General features: G+C 30.3%; 1 protein-coding gene across 3 annotated transcripts in view; it reads left to right on the top strand.

The window, feature by feature from the left end:
- LOC138323736 (uncharacterized) overlaps window positions 1–7217 on the top strand; it is a 47492-nt gene extending 40275 nt beyond the window's left edge. For all 3 annotated transcript variants that reach the window (XM_069268541.1, XM_069268539.1, XM_069268540.1), the window contains exon 10: window positions 22–7217. The gene's annotated coding sequence lies outside the window, so the exon portion shown is untranslated. The remainder of the gene's footprint in view (window positions 1–21) is intronic.
- Window positions 7218–15572: the final 8355 nt, after the last annotated feature.

The raw sequence follows: 15572 nt of genomic DNA, 5'->3' as shown, positions 1-15572 counted from the left end.
CATTGTTTTATTCCATTGCAGGTACCAGAAATCACCAGAATAATACCGATGGTGGGACACTAAATAAATGGTATCGTCAAATCTAAGAATTAAACATTCATCAAATGTATTTGAATACGAATGTGATGATATTGTCTTGCCGAGATATGTTTGTATACTACCATTGTTCAAGGATGGAACTCATGAAAGTGACAGCTAATGTATGTAGCCCATGTGTAGACAATGAACATAAAACGTATCGCACAATATCCGTAACGTTTCTTGCAAGGTCATAGCTTTAAATAATATTAACACAGCTCATATCTGTTTATAATATATGTTATATGTATATACTTATTAGGTAGATATTCTGTTCAATTGATGTTCCTAATTATGAATATGTTGGAATGGCTTGAAAGATGTGTAATGCAAATCAACTAAAAGCTACAACATTATCTACCCATGTGTACGCATGGAACGATTTCTGAGTCACAAAATATATACACTAGTTGTAATGTCGTATAGATTTTTAATATACCTGTTTTGAAGTATAAGGTGTAGCTGAAAGGAAACATCTATCAGAAGTGTTTGCCACATAAAATGTCAAGATACCCATGTTTTAATTTTACAATGGACATTTTCCCCACTTCAATTTGATATCATCCTCATAGCTAGCAATTATTTCATTACATCTGTATTTCTTTTAATTAATGGTATAGTTAAAACAATACAGCATGTTGAATTTATTTATATATATATTGTTTTTTATAATAACATAATGATTGTATTTAATGTAGTTACTACATTTATATATCCTTTTAAATATACAAATGGATCTTTTATCATTTGCACCATGATTACGGTCAATTTCCATGTTTGAAAAGATATGGTGAGATTCGTTGCGATTGATAAAAGATTAACCTTATACAATAAAATATAGTAATGTATTAATTAATATAATTTATACAACATTCAGACCTTTTAAAATATTTTTTTTATCTATTTTTTTTAATATTTCAATATAAATTCATATATTAGTTAATCGCATGTATTCAGTATATCTGGCCCCAGGATCATAAAACAGTATCAGACTTACGTTTTTGCTTAACCCATAAAAAAGGAGTATTTTTGTAACGTCACCTGAGTGCTAAACCAAAGACTTAAGACTGCTTTATGATCTTTGAACCCGGTATATAATACCAAGCAACTAAATGATTTTCCATAGACCACAGCGTTAAAGTTTTAGAATGTGCGACAATGTATTAAAACTGATTAATCAAATTCAGTTATGTTCCATAACTAAAATTTACATTATCAAATATATTAATTATCTACATGTTAATTGATTTTTGAACCTATATTCAAATTTGACATTCCATTTTCATATCTTTGTTAACAAGATAGAAACATCTTTACTTAGGAATTACATAACTAACCAGCCAACTAGCTACTCAAACAAAATTATATACTGGGCTCAATCTTGTACACATCGGGGCCATTAAGAAGGTCTAGTTTTCATTTAGTTTGTTATTTACATTACAACCTTTTTAAATATATAAATATTGTAATGTATGTATACATGTGTATGTAATAGCCTGTATCATCTATCAATAACCATACTTGGAAAGTGCATAGTGAACATCCTAGCTATTGGTAATTTCTGACATCGTACAATGATAGATACATAAAATTTGTACATCAATTTAACGTTTATAAATATATGTGTATCTTTGTAAATATCTATGAGTAATTGCATTGTTGTAACCTGCAGTATAAGTATGGTCAATACCTATGTTTGAAAAGATATGGTAAGATTGACTGAACTTGGTGGTTTACGAGAGGAGAATCTTAAAGAGATACATATATTTATATCCTTTTTTAAATGCATAATGTAATTGAAATGAAATAATCTGCAGCAGTATTTTGATCAATACCAATGTTTGAAAATATATGGTGAGAATCGTTGCGATTGGTAGTTAGCGATATGGCACAAAGTATTTTAAAGTAATAAATATACATATCATTTTAAATAAATATCGTAATTGAAATGAAATAATCTGCAGCACTATTTTGATCAATACCCATGTTTGAAAAGATATGGTGAGAATCGTTGCGATTGGTATTTTACGATACGAGAATTTTAAAGTGATAAATATGTTTATGGTTTTTTAAATACTTACCATAATTGACAAGAAATAATCTGGAGCACTATTTTGATCAACATCCATGTTTGAAAAGATATGGTGAGAATGCCTGAGAATTATAATAAGTAACGTTTTTAAATTTATATATCAATACAAAAGAACTTTTTAAGATTTTGTAATCGGCAGCACTATTTTGATCAATACCCATGTTTGAAAAGATATGGTGAGATTCGTTGCGATTGGTATTTTACGATACGAGAATTTTAAAGTGATAAATATGTTTATGGTTTTTTAAATACTTATCATAATTGACAAGAAATAATCTGGAGCACTATTTTGATCAACATCCATGTTTGAAAAGATATGGTGAGAATGCCTGCGAATTATAATTCGTAACGGTTTTCGTCATCAAATCTAACACCAATCGAATATATATCAATAGATAAGAACATTTTAAGACATCTATTGAAATTTGATCTGCAGAGTTATTTTGATCAACAACTATAAATATACTCATTGATTTGATTAAATCCAGTAAGTACATTGAATATTGAATTTATTAGCAATTTGGTTCAATTATCATGTTTGAAAAAATATGGCGAGTCTCGCTGCGATTGGCAAGGTGTGATTTTTCGATGGTTTTTAATGTCAGAGAATTTCAATCTAATATTGTTATAAAAATGTCATCAGTTATTGAAATTAGGCTTTTCATTGGAAAAGATTTTAGAACTATTTTTTAGATTTTCTATTATTTGTGATATTATGGATTTTTGAAATATATTAACCACCTGTTTTGTAGAATAGTAGACACGCTGTTTTGTATGATATATTATTTGCATATTTTGTCTTCCAGGTGAAAAAAGTATCAAAAAGTAAAATATATTACTTTTGAAATGTTGGGTTAAGGTGGATTATGAATCATAAACATGTACCAGATTCGGGAATATTATAAGGAAAAATAATATCTATACACATGTTTCGTATAATATATCATTTCACTAGTGAGAGTTTGGATTTTAGCCTGATTTTTCTACCTGTTTCGGTAGAAGCAGAGATAGCATTATGTACAGGACTTTTCAGTGATTTGCATCTATCACACAAATCATACTAAATAGACGTGTTGATCATATGTGAACTATTTTTGTGCGTCAAAGACGTAATACCAATGGTACCACATGATCCTTATAAATGTATGTTAATTATTTCAAATAATCGTGTAGTAAATATGGGGCAAGAAAGTAATTCTAAACATGCAGACAAAATTTATTGTAGAATTTTCAAGGCAGTCGGTCCCAATATCAAATCTCACATGAATCGTGTATCTTATGATTAAAAATTAACATTAGGGAGTACAAGGTAAGGAGACAAGTATTATACTAAAGTTGATTAGTAGGATGTAAAGTATGTGATGTTTTTTATCAAATATTTATTGAATTTAAGGCAAATTGTGTTTTTTGTGTTGTATGACCGAGTAAATACTACTTACTGTGATTTTCTTTTACAATGATGTACTGGAAATATGACAGTACAAATGTTATATTATTGAACAGTATATGTTTAGAGGTTTGACATAACCAGATCATTGTGTGTGATCTGAAATGCAATGGGCTGTAGAAAATGCAAAACAAATATTGTTTTCTGCACAGGATGTATTCGGTTAACCGACTGTTATCCGTAATTTGATCGTACAGCCTGTATATATTTCTTGTATAGGATGTATTCAGTCATTTGAATGTACAAATGTATTAAGGAATTTGATTGTACAAAATGTATTCAGTAATTTGTACAAGATTTTATCAGTAATTCCATTATACAGGACGTATTCAGTAATTTTATTGTACAGGACATTTTTTAAAAATATTTATTGTACATAATGTATTTTATTTTTAGTATTTTGATTGTACAAAACATATTCAGTATTTTCATTCTTCAAGATGCATTTAGCATTTCGAATGTATTGGCTATATTGAAGATTTTGCTTGTATTGGCTGTATTTTGATTGTACATAATGAATTCAATCGTTTTGATTGTATTAGATGTATTCAGCATTTGTATTGAATTAGCTGTACGTGTATTCAGTATATTGGTTGGATGTATTCAACATTTTGATTATACATAATCAATTCAAATATTTTGATTAATTAGATGTATTCAACATTTTGATTGTATTGGCTGTATTCAGTATTTTGGTTGGCTGTATTCAACATTTTGATTGTATTGGCTGTATTCAGTATTTTGGTTGGCTGTATTCAACATTTTGATTGTGTATTCAGGATTTTGATTGTACATAATCAATGCAAACATTTTGATTGTATTAGATGTATTCAACATTTTGATTGTATTGGCTGCATTCAGTATTTTGGTTGGCTGTATTCAGCATTTTGATTGTATATAATGAATTCAAACATTTTGACTGTATTAAATGTATTCAGTATTTTTATTGTACAGGATGTATTCAGTAATTTGATTTTACAGAACAAAATTATATAGGAAGTTTTCGGTTGTATTTTGATTGTACAGCACATTTCATTATTATGATTGTACATAACACATTACAAATTATATTGTACAGAATGTATTCAGTAATCTGACTGTACGGGACGTTACCAATTATGTTATTTTAAAGGATGTTTTCAGTTGTATGTTGAGTGTACATAATGTTTGCAGTATTTTCGTTGAACATGATATATCACAAAGGATACTGTTCATGATGTATTTAGTAATATTGCTGTACAAAACAGTATCGTTTTGGTTGTACAGAACATATTCAGTATTTTGATTTTACATTGTACATTATGTATTTATTAATATGACTGTACACGAAGTACATTATCAATAGTTTTGGTTGTACATGATGATTTCAATATTTTGACTGTATAGGACGCAATCTATATTTTATTCTCTATGATGTATTCAAGCACTTTGATTGTACATAATGAATTCAAATAATTTGATTGTACATAATGAATTCAAATACTTTGATTGTACATAATGAATTCAAACACTTTGATTGTACATAATGAATTCAAACACATTGATTGTACATAATGAATTCAAACACTTTGATTGTACATAATGAATTCAAACACGTTGATTGTACATAATGAATTCAAACACTTTGATTGTACATAATGAATTCAAACACTTTGATTGTACATAATGAATTCAAACACTTTGATTGTACATAATAAATTCAAACACTTTGGCTGTACATAATAAATTCAAACACTTTGATTGCACATGTATATAAGATGTACTCAGCATTTTGATTGTATAGAAGATATTTAACATTTTAATAGACCATGATATGTGAACATTGAAATCGTTTGATTATACCTGTTTCAGATGAAGCAGAAATGTTACTACCTATTTACAAGATTGTATGTAAGAAAATATTTAAATTGCTTGAAATGTTAAACTTTAGATTAAGCCTACTTGATTACAGGAATTTTTTTTTCATGCAAAATTTCTTTTCGCTGTTTCTTATGTACCAATACCATGTTAGACTTAAGTAGGTTTCTGTCTATTTAAAAATGTAGAAGAATTTTGTAATTTTATTTACTTATTTATTTTTTGTATATTATTGATATCACGCAATTGTTGTATACCTGCTTCAGATGTAGTAGAAATTCTCTTTTATGTACAGGATTTATTTAATGGTTTGATAGTCTTTACTTTCTCCAGATAAGTCAAATTATTGTATTTTTTTTTCATTATATACTTAAATGCAGCAAACCAATAACCTACTACATGATATACATGTTTGATATGAGAGAAAGTGTATTTTTCTGATTTGGATAAAGAAGATGTGGTTTATGCAAGCAAATGATTTTACGTACAACACAAATGAAAATGCTGCACAAACTTGTCTAAACCGGCCCTTGCCTAACCCGAATCCCTGTGTTTCCCGGCGTAATGATAGGACATTTTCCTTCTTACGTTATAGTAACTAAATCATGTATCATCCGGAAACCTCGCTATACTGGCCAGATATGCTGGTCCCGCTAACATCCGGTTTAGACAAGTTTCGCTATATTTTGCCTCAAAGGAAGTAGAAATTATATTTTTATTATTTAGGTAGATTTGATGCATTAGAATGAATGTAAATAATTGTGTATATTGTACACTACTGCTTTAAACTTTGGATACACATGTATATTTGTTATATTTGATGTCTTAGAAATTGTTATGTACATGATTTTTCAATGTCTTGTATGTACCATGCAACGGTTGGTTTGTAGTCGTATTTTATCATCATAATTATGAAGTTGGAATATCACAGAAGGTCTTATGTGTAGATATATTAGAAATATGTTCAATTGTTGTCAGATTGTGCCTACCTGCTTCGAACGAAGTAGACATTTTTCTATCGGAGTTCATTTTTTTTTTTTTTGATGGTTTTGATGAATTGGATACCATAGCAATTTGAACCTTCTAACTTTGTATGCAGTGTTATTACCATTATTGTATACACTTTTACTTGTGTAGACTGTGTCTGTATGCAGTGTAAATATCATTTGTATATACACTTTTACTTGGTTAGACTGTGTCTGTATGCAGTGTAAATATCATTTGTATATACACTTTTACTTAGGTAGACTGTGTCTGTATGCAGTGTAAATAACATTTGTATATACACTTTTACTTGGTTAGACTGTATTTTTGTACAGTTTTCTCCTAATTGTATGCACTATTTACGTTATTCAACTTACTGGATTTTAGTAATGTCTAGCTGTTTAGATGAAGTGTAGCTTCATATACTTCCTTTAAATGACCGTACTTTATTTTTTCACTGTATTATGTTGATATATATGTTATTTGTAAGATGTCAATGTTTTTTATAAGAGATCTTGCACACTTGTACATAAGCATTATTTATTTTTTTTCACACTAGGATTGGTATATTTCATGTTCCAATACTTAAGATGTTGTTGGTAGGATTCGTATGTACATAATTTAGATGTATATTGACGTATAGAATATTATCCTGTAGACCATTTCTAGAAAATAGTACTTTTATTTATGACCTAATACAATTTTGATATGTCACTATGTGCATGCAATTGTTTTAACACTACTTGTTAATATTCATTTCCAGATGGAAAATAACATCGTGTTGATTCAACTTTTCGCTGTTATAGAAACTAGTTTGTGTATATAAATTTGTGTTTTAGACCTATGACCTTGCAAGAAACAAAGCTGTGTGTTGAGCATTTATGTGTCATGACTAACATACTGTTATTATGACATACTTTATTGTTTAATTTAATGTTTTTTTATCAATGACATGTGATATGGATTCAAACAATCCATATTTTGCATAAGTATATGCATTTTTTTTTATATATTTATCGCATAATCTGCCTGTTATCTTGTGAATTTCAACAAATATTTTTGCCTGTCACCATGAAGAATATATATCCTTTTAGCGCATGGCATACATAATGACGTAATGACATTCTTCGAAGTGTAGTAAATGTGAGCTATGCGATAAAAGGTATACTTAATTTGTGATTAGTTTATATGGATTTAATAATTAGGACGTATACATATAAATATTGTACATGTATTAACTTTGCTGGACATGGATACATGTATCTCTGGTCCTAGGTGTAGTCGCACTGTCGATCAAGTAATTCACCGACAGTGTGACTTACACCTGGGCCCGAGATCCATGATTTAACACATACTCGACTTGCTAACGGGTCGCCATTATAATTGATACAATTATGTATTAATATATCTTGAACTTATTTGTATTCAATGCTGGTCAGAAATCCAATATTTCATGATTTCCATCAACGACATTAATCCATTTCATGGAAGTAATGCAATTTCATAATTCCCCATGAATGACCACAATTTTTTTTTAATTTTAATACTTGTTGAAACATATTTGTTCTAAACAGAAACTTATATTATTGAAAATGACAACTCCTTTATTTTACGTCTATGTACTTAGGGGGTCTCAGATATACTCCAATACAGTTAAATATAGAATAACATTATATGTTACAAAAGTTCAGTAATGTTCAGATGGTTTGGTACGATTTTGGGATGAAAAATTTATATTTAACTTATATGTCTATAAAAGAAAATGCACTTCCGGTTTTGAATGTCTGATTTCCGAAAAATAACAGATAAAATTGCTTATTTTTATGCTTTCAAAACACGTATTAAAACATATCAATCGGGAAAAATTGTCGTATCACATCATGGTATAATGTTTAAACTTTATATTCATGCAAAAATATCATATTTTAATGAATAAACTTAAAAGTAGTTCGATCGGAGGTCCCTCTGTCGTCAGCAAAGACAAGGGAGGAGTTTCCAATTTTCTGTATATATGTTTCTGTTCTAAATATGTAATGAAGATTATCGTAAATATGCTTATTTTATATGGAATTTTGTTTACTAGAGTTTGTCGAGATAGCAACTCTTAGATAAAATTTCACATAAAGTGAACTCTAATATAGTCTTACCTTTGTAAGATTTGAGTTAAAATTGTCTGATGCTTAAAAGATGCATTGTTATTGGATGAAACCCAAATCCATTATTTTCATTAATGTGAACAGTTTAGGTTGATTGCCAATAAATTACAAGATATACTGTTAAGACACTAATTTTACGAGCTGAAACTTAAATTCACATCACTTTTAATATGTTTAAATGAATGCATATATCTGTGTTCATTGCTTAAGTTATCGTAATAAATTAAGGCTACAGTGTGTAATTAGTGATTTGCGTAATAATAACATAGCACAAAATATCCTATAAAATAAATGTACTCGCTAAAATAAGTGTCCTGACAGTCTATCTATATCCGGCTGAATATGGAATATGAAAACAACTTGTTTATGCAATGGAAACCCATTTACGAGCATAATTGGTGTGAAAATGGTTTCATTATCTTAAGGGTTGTTGACAATGGCTGGATAAAAATCACGAATTGGCATAAACTAATTTTCACATATACATATACATTATTATATTTTTATCCATTTTAAGACGATTTTATTAATAATATTATAAGTATCTTCATTGTTTAAGTATGTTAAACAAAATAGCATACGATCAATAATATTAAATAGTATATTTGATATATGATGTAGTGCATTAGCTGTCCTATCGAAAATGAGTTATTGTATGGGACTGTTAAAATGTATAACATTTTATGTAACATTTAAATTTTAATTGTAGTGGTGAAGTATATTTCTATGAATTTTGTTCTTAAAGAGCATATTGTATACCATCAAGTGCTTCAGACATGTATGTTAATGACGTCATAGACGTCATATGTTATACATGTTCATATTTTTCCCGTAGAATTAATCAGCGCTGTAGTTTAGAGTTTAGATAAGGTCAGAATATATATCACATTCTTAAGTTCCTTGAAGCACTTTAAAGCACCCGCTCTTTATCTAAGAACATTTATAATTCATATACAGAAATATCTACTGAGTTTATCATTGAGTCTACCAGCAATATATTCCCCGGTGTAAATATGAATTATATTTGAAATGTTACATAAAATTGACGTCATGGTTAGCCGAATTATAATACATGTATGATTCAAAAGCCCACGAAAGCATGTATATAATTAATAATTTAGGTACGTGATTGATCCTATCAGCCAATAGAGGGAATCTCTCGACTAATGAGTGAAAACCTTCCCCTTGTACATGTATTTAAAAAGGTCATTTTATTATGTTTCAGATCATATCTGACATGATTTGTTTCTCACAAATATTGTTCAACCAAAGAAAATCCGCTGAAAAGAGGAAGAATCACATCCCTAATAATGGAAAGATTTCAGTATCATTCTGTTTTCTTTTGATTTCATATTGATTTCAAGTTAATTTTGAACTGTTCCAGTTTCTTTTGATTTCATATTGAACTGTTCCAGTTTATGAAATTAATATCTAAAATTTAACAGTACCACTAAGGAATATATTGTTGGGAGATCCAAATGAGTTTTGATAACACATGAAGTATACAAGTACTTCATGAGCTTAATATGCTTTATTTCAATATTTTTGTCTATTTTGATATATTATGCTTTTTAATAAACAAAATAATATTTTCAGTATTATTTTGTAATACATTAAATATATTATATACAGTATATTTGTATAAAATCAAAATGCAATGAAATCTTGTATGTGTGATGCAAGTCGCAGTACAAGTACTATTCAATCTAATCAAAATATATCAAGCATTTGTGGATGCGATGTTAGAATACCTGGGACATGTATAATGCACATTATACATACCTACGTTACATCTAAATATCCATTCACATATTGCAAGAGCGATATTTTACAATCAGTGTGTTAATATGAAATGGATTTATTTTTGTTAGCATCTATATAAGTATATGAATTTAATATTGAATTAACAATATTACTGTTATAATGACAATCATAGAGAGCGTTAATTAGAAAGAAATATTTCAATTTTGTTACAAATTCTGTAAGATCCTGTTTCTGTAAACTAATACAATCAAAATTATCCCAAATTATTTGATCTAAAATAATTCAAATCACTTTAGGAGGGTTAGATGAGTATAATATATACATATTTATATATTTCTTTGCAAATGTATTGATTTAACAAATCAGAAGCGTGTCATTGTCCAATCGTATCGTCGAATATCGAATTATAATCGAATATAATCGAATCGTAAGTAGACAAACTTGAAGTTCGTCATTTCAATAATAATGTTTTTCAAGGTCATATCATGAGTGAGGTTAATTTATACTGTAAAAACTTATCATGATATTAATTAATTATATACCATTGCTGTATATGCCTGATCAGTTAATAGTGAAAACTCATTTTCCCGAGGTTTTTGTACCGACCAGGTAAACTGTTTTCCAGAGTCAATAGGCCCAAGTTCAAAGATCATGAAATAGACTTTTAAAGACTTGAAAATTTTAAGTTTAGACTTATCCACTCAAAGATGACATTACAAATAAAAATCATTTTGATTAACATAAATCTAAGATTAGTTCGTGATGTTGGAGCCAGGGAAACAGTATAAAAAACGCAGTTTCGTTATCTGATCAGTGCGGTAGGTAATTAATCCATTATATACTTATTGAATAATCAATCATTGTGGAACATGTTGAATTTTAAGAATGTTTGAATGGTAAATTGCAATGTCGTGATGTCACAGCTACATTAACATTAAGAAAATAATCATATGCAGATTATTTTAATTGAATTCCTCCTTGAGTTAGTAAGGAGTGCAATTCCACATAAATTTAAAACAGAAATATTTACAGTAACAAATTTGGTTCAATAATCACTAATAAAGATTTATGAAATATATCAAAATACAAAGATTTGCATTTTACCATTCAAGTATCTTTTATTTGATTCAGCTGCATGATATATTGCTAATGTATTCTGAAATATGTACCCATTGGTATACGTGTGTAATTAATATAATCTTTGATTAAAATTTAAACATAAAACATTGTTGTTCTGTTTATCGTCGATGATTGATGCACGCATGCGGTGAAGAGTTACAAGTAGAATTAGCAAGGCAAACATCTGTACCATGGAAAGTTACGATAAATTTTCGAATTCGCTAAATTGTGAATGCTCTAGGGCAAACCAAATTTATCAACAATTGTGACAGATCTTTATGTCCATTGATATTTGGGCTTTTTTTTTAAATTCCGCATGGAGAAGGTGTTATGTGAAATAACACTGTGTTGTAATTCTTCATAGCATGGTTTCATGAAAGCACTCGTTCCATAACCTTTGACCTCATTGTATACAACCTGGCAATTTACCAGAATGTTTGGTTTGAATATCATTTTGAGATAAAATTATCTTGTCAACTAAGCTTTGGTTTGTTTTGATCAATTGAACGTCCTAGTAACAGTCATGGTCATTTAAGGACGTGTCAGGTTTTGATGGTGGAAGGTAAACCAGAGTGTCCAGGTGAGTACCTGGCAACTGTCCCTCATTCAATTCGATATCGCGACCCTGAGGTACATTTCATATGTACGTGGAGGACTTGTGGTAATATGCCGGGATATCTTAAACACCTGGCCATCGCGGACCCATTGGAGAGGACTTAAATAGGCGTAGCCTGATGTCCGATCCTATTGATGTACATAATATCTATAAAATATTGTTGAAATCGCGGACCCATTGTCAACTAAACGACTGTTTATTTAAATATTTTTCAGCATGTTTATGGTAAATGATTTATTATTAGAAACAGCAAATTAAATAAGAAATTCCAGAGGGATCTTGGCGCCCACCAAAGATTGATCTATGTCTGACAACGGAAAGAGGCATCTTTTCTCTACTTTTTAAGCTTCAACTATCAAAATCTAAGATGGAGGCCTGGTGGCCTGGTGACCATTTTGTTCATCGATCGGTCCCACAAAAAGCAATATGCACAACTAGGGCCCTAGGGGAACCTACATATGACATTTGAGAACGATCCATTCAGTACTTTCTGAGAAATAGCGATAACAAACTTTAACTATCAAAATCATAGATGACTGCCTGGCTGCCATCTTGTTGACCGATCGGTCCCATAACGCAATATGCACAACTGCCCTAGGGAAACCTACACATGAAATTTGAAAATGATCCATTCAGTACTTTCTGTGAAATAGCGATAATAAACTTTAACTATCAAAATCCAAGATGGCTGCCTGGCGCCCATCTTGTTGACCGATCGGTACCAAAACGCAATAGGCACAACTATAGGGCCCAAAGAGAACTTACATATGAAAGTTGAGAATGATTCCTTCAGTACTTTCTGAGAAATAGCGATAACTAACTTTAACTATCAAAGTCCAAGATGGCTGCCTGGCGGCCATCTTGTTGACCGATCGGTCCCAAAACGCAAAATGCACAACTAGGGCCCTAGGGAAACCTACATGTATATATATATGAAATTTGAAAATGATTCCTTCAGTACTTTCCGAGAAATGGCGATAATCTGAGTATACAATGATGAAGACAAGTATAAGCCTTGCAAACTTTTGTCGTTATTAATATTATGCTTTACCTATGGTGGCATATGTCTGCCATCGATTTGCCGACTTACGACTTAATAATGTCGACATCGTTAAGGCATTAACTTTATATCATATCGGAAGATGTCGACATAAACAGAAGAATATGTCGACTTACCACATGTACATGCCCACATAATGATTCCAAGATATTTATGTAGACAGTCGGTAACTCGGCGAATAATGTGTTTATGCTCGGGTGTGACACCGACTTGTCAGTTATTGATGTCGACATCTAAACTAAAAGATGTCGACATCTGGTCTTGAAAGTGGAAATCAAAGGCCACCCTTTCATAGAGCACTGTGTATATGCAGCAAAAGCCATACAGCAGGGATCGACGTTGATTTTGTTAATTCAAGTTTTTATTTATTTGATTTCAAAATAAAAAAAATTGTGATCTTGCACATCCCGACCATGAAACTGTAGCCTGCGTGTACGTACAATGTAGCTGTTAGCCCGAGTTAAGGAAGTGTACAACGAATTATTAATATACATGTATATAACCGTGGGTTGAAAATTCGTTTCAAAGCTGTGTGTGTGTTTTGTTGATTGGCATTCGTACCAAGTCCATGTAGTACATACCGTACTATACTATATTAAAAGAATGAATGAAAAAAAAATAAAAAAAAAAAAATAAAAATAAAAATTTTATGTTGTATTTTCTTGTGAATCCCGAAAAATACCAGTTACGTAATTCAAAAGCCATAAAGGTAACAGTACAGGTACATAATACACATTGGGAAACCAGCTTTACTTGTTAGCTTGGCCTGTCCATATATATATACATAGATATTTACATCCCTCGATACACTTATATAAAGGCACAACGAATTTTTGTTACGGTCTTAATGGTCAGATTCAACCTTTGGGCTAAAAATTCTCCAGGGACGCGGTTTTAAACTCCCAACTCGCGATACATCTGCATCTATTTTTCGTAGTAAAAACATGCGTTCTTTGTAGTCAAACGTAGTAAAAAAAGTCACGTGCTTATACCTCATTCATGCCAATGGCTGGAATATACAATTGTATTATGGGTAACTAGTGATCACGTGATTTTGTGTTTACTTCCAAATATGGTGATAGTTTGCTTGCCATTTCTTCGGAGAAATTGATTTACTTGAAAATATTTAGACTCCAAAATGTTATTAATATTGCATGCATATCATTTTGACTTGCACATATGCACTGTTTTACTATAAATAATGAACTGAAATGAGTTGTAAAACTGCCATTTTCACGTTTTGTAAATAAATGATATAATGCGAATTGACCCATTCAATAGGTCTAACCGTCTAATCTAGGATCAGCGAAGATCGGCTACTCCCGGCTAAATTCGTAGAATTCTAAATTTATATTTATATATATTATTACCTGCTTTAGGGGTCAGAACATATACATATAACACAAAGAAAATAAGGCCAAATTATGTATAAATACCAGGTCAGAGAAATCACTCTATTTGGAAATAAAAACACACTCATGTGATCACTAGTTACCCACTAATACAATTCCATATTTATTTCGGCCAATGGCATGAATGAGGTATAATCACGTGACTTGTTTTACTACGTTTTACTACAAAGAACGGATGTTCTCTATCACCTCTTGCTTCAGTAAAATAATAGAAAAAGTATTTTTTAAGTATCTCTATAATTACCTACGTGACTGTGAAGTAATCACCAAACATCAGTCCGGCTTCATTCCCGGTGATTCAACAGTGAACCAACTTCTTTCGATATACAATAATATCACGAACTCATTAGACAAAGGAAAAGAAGTCCGGTCTGTTTTCTGTGATATAAGTAAAGCCTTTGATAGAGTGTGGCATGATGGACTATTATTTAAATTAGAATCTTATGGTTTTAAAGGGAAATTATTAGGGTGGTTTAGAAATTATCTTACTGATAGGAAGCAACGTGTTTTAACTGAAGGCATTTTCTCTACATTTAAAACTGTTAACGCTGGAGTCCCCCAGGGATCTGTCTTAGGCCCTTTTTTATTTCTATTATATATTAACGACATAACTAATATTGTTACTAGTGATTGCAAATTGTTTGCAGATGACACTTCGATTAGTGAAGTAATTGATAATAATTCACAAAATCTTTCGAATATAAGTACCTGGGCTCTGAAATGGAACATAAAGTTTAACCCCACTAAAACTGAATCATTAATATTTTCAAGGAAACGAAACGTCATTCATCCCGATATATACTTTGACAATAACACGGTTCATACAGCTAGCACACATAGACATTTAGGAGTTCTACTTTCTAACGACTGTAAATGGACTCACCACATAGATTATGTATACCAGAAAGCATTTAAAAGGATAAATATTTTAAAAACATTAAAAAAAAGAGTGTCACGTAAAACTCTATTAAACATTTATAAAAGTTA

This window comes from Argopecten irradians, chromosome 5 (genome assembly GCF_041381155.1).
Source record: "Argopecten irradians isolate NY chromosome 5, Ai_NY, whole genome shotgun sequence".
NCBI lineage: Eukaryota > Metazoa > Mollusca > Bivalvia > Pectinida > Pectinidae > Argopecten > Argopecten irradians.
The sequence above is the reverse complement of the archived record's forward strand: the minus strand, read 5'-3'. Positions and strand labels throughout refer to the sequence as shown.